Genomic DNA, 7,177 nt, shown 5'->3' with positions numbered 1-7,177 from the left:
CATGTGAGTGGAGTTGTAAAGATTAAAACTACTGACTGTTGTTAAAAGGAAGAGAAGAAGGGTGCTCCTTCCAGAGAGCCCTCCTCTGCAAAGTCACAGAGATCTTTGGACAGCACTTGTGAGTGACTGATGGAGGAAGATGGGGGAACAGAGGACCCGAAGAAAGCGGTTCTCCACTTCAGCAAGGACAGTGTCCATCCAGCACAAGGGGCAGAGGTCTGACGGCAGCAAGTGTAACCGGAAGTGAGAAAATCAGCAAGACAGTGGCAGGACATGACTCAAGGGTGTGCTGGCTCCTGAATAGCAAAAAAAGGGAATCAGCTCAAGAGCTGCATGCCCTTAAGCTCCCAGCTGCAGATGGGTGAGTTCAGCATGGCTCCAGTGATGATGGAATCTTCCTTTCACACTGGAATGAGTACAGGGAGTGGACTTCAGAACCCCATTGACAACTGTGAAATGAAACCCTTCCCTTTGGTCTGAATAGCTTAACTTTTGCTCCCATGCCTAGATGAATTAGAGGCACATGGTGCAGCCTACAACCCAAATGTGGTGGTTTGGATAAGAATGGCCCCATTGGCCCATAGGGAGTGGCCCTATTAGGAGGTATGACCTCGTTGGAGTAGGTGTGGCTTTGTTGGAGGAAGTGTGTCATTGGAGGTGGGCTTTGAGGTCTGTTTCTCAAACCTGGCCAATGTATCTCACTTCTCTTCCGGATACCTGCAGATCCAGATATAGAGTTCTCAGCTACCTCTCCAACACCATGTCTGCCTGCACGCTGCCATGTCCCACCATGATGATAATGGACTGAACCTCTGAAACTGTAAGCCAGCCCCAATTAAATGTGTCTCTTCACAGCAATAAAGGCCTAACTAAAATATCTACCAACCACGGGGAGGTGGAGGGTTTGGCACCATAGCCTACCAATCAGCATAACTATGTTTTTTTTTAAAGGTCCTAGTGCCCATAGCCCAACATTTTCCTGATAAATCTGGCCTGAGTTGGGCCTGAGTTGGGCCCCAGGCACTCATATTTTTAAGAAAATCTCTGTAAATGAGTCTAATTTCCAGATAAAAATGAGAACCACCAGGACCGGAGAGATTGCTCCATACTTAAGAGCCCTGGCTGCTCTTGCAGAGGACCTGGATTCAATTCCAAGCACCCACCCAGTGAATCACAACCATGTAACTCCAGTTTCAGGAGATCTAATGCCCTCTTCTGGCCTCCAATGGCATGCAACAGGCACACACATACATACCTGTAGTCATTCATACACATAAAATAAAACTGAATGAATCTTTTGAAATATTGAGAACTACCAACTTGGAATTATTTAGGATCCACTCATGAAGATAGAGGGCAGGTCACGTCAGCTGTGTTAGGAGGCTTTGATGATGATATGTGTAATGAAACTTTGCAATAATTTAATACACAAGTCCCTCATGAAGGCAGAAGTGGGTAATGGGTGCTGGTTGGTGGAAAGAAGAAGGATAGAGGGGGAGTCATGTTTCTTTGAAAACCAGAGAAGAGAGAAGCAAGGATAAAGGACAGGGTGTAATGGGCGGTGCTGGAGTACAGACAAATCACGGTTTGGTGTCTCTGAGTCCTGGAGTTCACGTGAAGTTAAGTGGCTGAAGAAGCTCATTAAAATACCCAGAGCTCTTTGCAAGTGAGAAGAGTCTGAGATCAAGGAGAACCCAGAGCAACTACCTAGCAACAGGGACTCGTTAAGTTCTGTGCAGATCGGGCAAGGAGGCTTCCTGAGCAGTTTTGTGGGGACAGCAGTAAAATCAACAGCCATTTCTTCCTGTCAGAGGGCTGTACACATCCTCCTACATTGTTAGAACACAGGAAGCTGCTCAGTGCCCTGGCTCTTGCTACACTTTGTAAACGTAAAAAAAAAAAAAAAAAAAAAAAATGCCACACACAATGACAGAAATCTGGAAACTGACCCTGGAGTTTTCACCTGTTATGTTTTTGAAAGAAGAAAATATGAGATGAATGTCATGTTCACAGACTAAATTAGATAGTTCTTTAAAGTAATACCCATTAACACACCACCTACAAACACATATTTCAGTGATTTAGCCAAATGGATTTGCATGCCCATGAATATAAAACAAATGTCCATCCAAACATAACAACTGAAAGGTTGAACTGTGCACCAAAGCCAAGTGAACTCCAAGACAGTCCTGGTTTTTGCTCATGTCTCTGCCATAGCAAGCAGACACTGTGTTGTGCGGCTCATTCTTGCCAACAATACTCCCCCTTGGAATTTAGTTCCATACACTCGAATGACTACATTCACATCAGACCACAGGATCAAATCCAAGTGAAGATAAACTCACTAACTCTAATTTTGTTAACTAAATTTGGAAAAGATAATTCATAAAAAGACAATGATGTTTGATTAGAATTCTCATTGCTTCACTCACGATGATTATTTGGTCAATATTTTCTACCACACTTATGGATAGGGATAAAGATAGATGGTAAGAGGATGATAGATAGATAATAGATGTAAACATACAGACAGATAATAGATAATGAGATGGGTAATAAATAAAAATAGGTGATAGATAAATGACAGATAATAGATATAAATACATGAATGATAATAGATGACAGATAGGTGGTAGATATGAATACATAGAGATACACACATATATATGATAGATCTATATAGTAATGAAGAGATAGGTACAGATATGGAGAGATTTATAGATAAGTAGAAGTGAATATATATATGGATGATTTATACACAGATAAATAGATACAAACACATGATAGATATTATCAATACATACATACATAGTAAGGAGAGATAAAAATTGAGGGATGGATGGGTATATACGTAATATCTGGATATATGAAAAATAGATAATAGACAGATAGCTGGATCAAGGCTATCTGCATACTTAGTGATAGATAATAGACAGACATAAAGAAATGTAGTTTTTTCAGGATATTTTTAAACAAAGCTACATTGTGACTGAGTACACATAGTGGTAACTTCTGCTGTGTGACAGTAATTGCTAATGTGGAACACTGTCTTCAGTTTCCATGTGAGTCTCCACAGCAGCTGAGATACCCTGGTGCAGCCATCCTTCACACTACCTCTGCATATGTCTCCTGGGCTTGTCGTCGTCGTTGTCAGTGTTGGGAGAGACCTCTAGGATTTGGAGCAAGGTTCCCTGCATCTTCACACCGCATCCCAGAAGATGATGCAAGAAGGGAATGAGTTACTTTTGCCTGTCCCCCCACTTGAGATATGTGTGATAAGAAAGTCATCTGAAAACTTAAGAGACCTTCAACCTTGCCAGTTATGTGACTGAAGACTTTTCTCTGTCCTGCCCCATCCTTCAGCCATTTCCAAATCATTACTCAGAGGCTTATATTAATTATAAATATTTGGCTGATGACTCAGGCTTATTATTAGCTGCCTTTTACATTTAAGTTAACCTATTTCTATTAATCTATGCATTGCCACATGGCCCCTGGCTTACCAGTTCTCTGACATTTTTTTCCTTGGGTGACTGGATCACATCTGGCTCAACTCGACCCTTCATCTCCGACTTCAGTTTGAATGTACTGCCTAACCTTATTCTGCCTGGATATTGACCAAAACAGCTTTATTTATCAACCAATGAGAGCAACACATATTCACAATGTACAGAAAGACATCCCACAGCACAGTTATCCTTCTGACTGCTCTGTTCTGTTCTGTACTACAGAGCCCCTGAGACATGGTACCTGCTACCACAGGCTGATATGGTATTTCTGCCTCAGCTTCCTGGGTAAAGGTGATCACAGGTCTACCCCTCCAAGCCTTCATGGTAGAAGCATCTATCATGCATAGAATATGTCTCAGGGGTGCACATGAAGGCACTTTTTTCCCTGTCTCTGGAAATGAGGAAGTGAGGAGCAGGCATAAATGAAATCAGATCAGGGAGCCAGTAGAGTGTAGTCAGTACTAGCCACAAACTAGTATTAAAATTAGGGATGGAAGGAGACAGAGATGGTATAAAGGACTTACAGAGGAAGTGTAGGTAAAATGGGTGACACTTGAGAATGTTGGTTAGTCCTTGGAGTCTCAAGAACCCCCTACACTTCCACACCCCACCCTTCCCTGCCATCAGTGTAAGGCCAAGTACATGCCCAGAGTTTCTTGGAGAACACTCCAATGAACAACCTTGTTTTAAGTTTTAAGGAGGTTCCTTAGTCTTTGCAAAGACAAACTGTGTGTTAAGGAGTCCTAAAAGGACCCAAGACAAAGACACAACTTGTCACAGAATGTTATACAACAGTGAGCAATGGAAACAACCATCACCCAGCAAATGCACTTTGGCCTCCCCCATGCTCAATGTTCTGTCTGCCATTCAGGATGACAGGGGAGGCAGCCTGAGTCCTGCAGAGTCTAAGTTCTGTGTCTCTGGTGAGTTAGAAATGTCTGCCATACCAGCCCTTTCCAATAATTAAAAGAAGTAACACGGTGATTAGATTTCACATGCATGCAGCATGGTCTGGAAATCCAGAATGTAAAACAGTAAACAGGATTCACTTCCCTAAGAAACTCAGTCTCATGCACTTCTCCAGAACACACACACAAGACATAGTGGACACACATGAATTTTGCTGGGCATGGAAGTAGGGAAGATGGTCAATTCTTACTCTGGAGCAGAATGGTCTTTCTCTCTTTATAAGAATAGAGAACGAGGCACAGTGGAGTGTAAACAAACACAGGACTACCTGCCAATAGGCTCATAGCAATGATGTCCTCAAGGCAGTAGGAGGCCAAGCAAGAGAGGCTGTAAGCACTCCAGCACTGTGATCTCAGAGCATCTTCTGTGAAGAGTAGGTCTCAGCAGCAGCGAGGCTCATGGGGTTAGGAATGGGCTGGGCAGGAAAGGGGAGGGTCAGTCCCCCAAAAAGGAGTGAGCAGCCACAGGTTGAGTCTCTGAGTCTGAGGCAAGAACAATCCTCAGCTTACAGTAGGAGCTTTGAGTCTCATGTGCCAGACTGTGGAAACTAGAATGTGTATAGTCTCAGTTGGACCCTGATTGGCTGGGTGTGTGAAGAGGGGGGCCAATTAGAAGACAGCCTGCTGGACCCAGAGAAGAAACAGCACATCCTACCAGGGCCAGGGAGGGTCATGAGAGCTCCATTCCTCCCTATCCCTGGGTGTTGTAGAGGAAGCTGGAAAGGAGGAAGGAAATACACACACACACACACACACACACACACACACACACACACACACACACCCCTGAAGATGTGGTTTTTGCCTGGATTCCTAGGAGCTCTTGGGGGTCTGAGCTCCTGTTGCTGGTGTGATGGTCCTGCTATCCACTGCAGTTCCCCATCACAGGAGCCCCTGATGACTAGAACACCTGAGGAAGGAGACTCTGCCTGATGAAGGAGAGAACTGACTCAGATTATCCTCTGACCTCCTCCTCATGTACCCTGTGGTACACTTGATTACACACAGAGACACACACATAAACGCACTGTCAGTTTTCAAAACTGTAGATTTTTTTGAGGATTGACATCACTTCCTGTTAGTTTATACAAAGACACACACACACACACACAGCTGGCCAACTAAGACTGGAATGCTAATAGAATGAAAATCGCTGACATCAAGAATGGACGGGAAGACCTCTCATCTACTTTAAAAATAATTTTTTAGGCGGTGGTGGCACATGCCTTTAATCCCAGCACTCAGGAGGCAGAGCCAGGCGAATCTCTGTGAGTTTGAGGCCAGCCTGGTCTACAGAGTGAGATCCAGGACAGGCACCAAAAACTACACAGAGAAACCCTGTCTCAAAAATAATAATAATAATAATAATAATAATAATTTTTTAGTCACAAGGAGGAAGCACTCATGGTAGTTATTACAAATTTTGATCTTGACCAAGCTGTCCTATAACTTTTATCAAACTTTCTCAAAAAAAAAAAACAAAAACAAAAAACCTGTTTTCATGACATTAGCCAGAATAATGGAATAATCCAACAAAAACCATGAATTACTCTTCAATCTTCTTATCCCTACCACAAACCTATTTGGACCCTGATACCCCAAATCCATGAATATGACTATCCAGCTCCATACGGCCAACACCGTGGCCTGAGCCTTGTGTGGGTGGCTCTGCCCTTGTATGACCAAAACCCGGCTGGCGTTTAAGTTCTGCTGAGCTTTCCACCACTTGCTGGCAGTGCAGAAATGCCGTCGGTGTCTGTCACAAAGCCTGTGAACACAGACGCCCACCATGAGTGCATTAGTTTGCTCTCGATAGCTTCTGATACCTTCACCACAGTCAACCTGGGGAGGGACAGAAGGACTTAATGTGGGCCTACCGTTGTAGTCCACCACGAAGGGAAGTCAGACGGGAGCCTGGAGGCAGGAGCTGATGCAGAGACCATGGAGGAACGCTGCTTCGTGGCTTGCTCCTCGTGGCTTCTTTGGCCTGCTTTCTTATACACCCATAACCACCTGCTCAGAGTGGGCTGGACTGCCCACGTCAATCATTCTACAATCAATCCACAAATGCTCACAGGCTTGCACACAGGCTAATCTGACGGGGGCAGTTTTTTTTCAATCAGGGTTCCCTGTCCCCAGATGACCCCAGTTTGTGTAAAGTTGACAAAGAATAATAGTAACCAGCAACACGATGAGGTGATGGACTGCAGGAATCCCATCAGCCACACACAGGGTCCCTTTCTAGCTCTGCCACACACAGGGAGTTTGAGCAAGTCGGTTAGAGGCCTCCCATAGCATCCTCTCCCTCACCTCCGAGGAACCTAGATTCTGATGGGATTCTCCCAGATCACCAACAGCAGGCAACGGAAATCCGGTTCTTTCCTGCTACAGTAAAGCCTTCGGTCAGCTGTCAGGGTCCTCTCCTGCTGGTCTCCCCTCCCCTCCCCCCCCACCCGCCTCTCCTCTTCTCTCCCTGTCTTCCTTTACCTTCCTGTTGCTGTGATAAAACACTGACCAAAAACGACTCCGGGGAGGAGAGGTTTTGATTTTATTTATTTATTTATTTATTTTTAGCTTGCAGGTTATAGTCTATCTTTGAGGAAAGCCGAGGTAGGAACTGAAGCAGGCATCATGGGGAAGGGGATCTGTGGTTGGTTTGTGACTCACTTGGTCTTCTTTCTTATACAGCTCAGTCCTTCC

Source organism: Peromyscus californicus, unplaced genomic scaffold, assembly GCF_007827085.1.
Source record: "Peromyscus californicus insignis strain IS unplaced genomic scaffold, ASM782708v3 Scaffold_22__1_contigs__length_63687245, whole genome shotgun sequence".
Taxonomy (NCBI): domain Eukaryota; kingdom Metazoa; phylum Chordata; class Mammalia; order Rodentia; family Cricetidae; genus Peromyscus; species Peromyscus californicus.
This window is presented reverse-complemented; position numbering follows the sequence as displayed.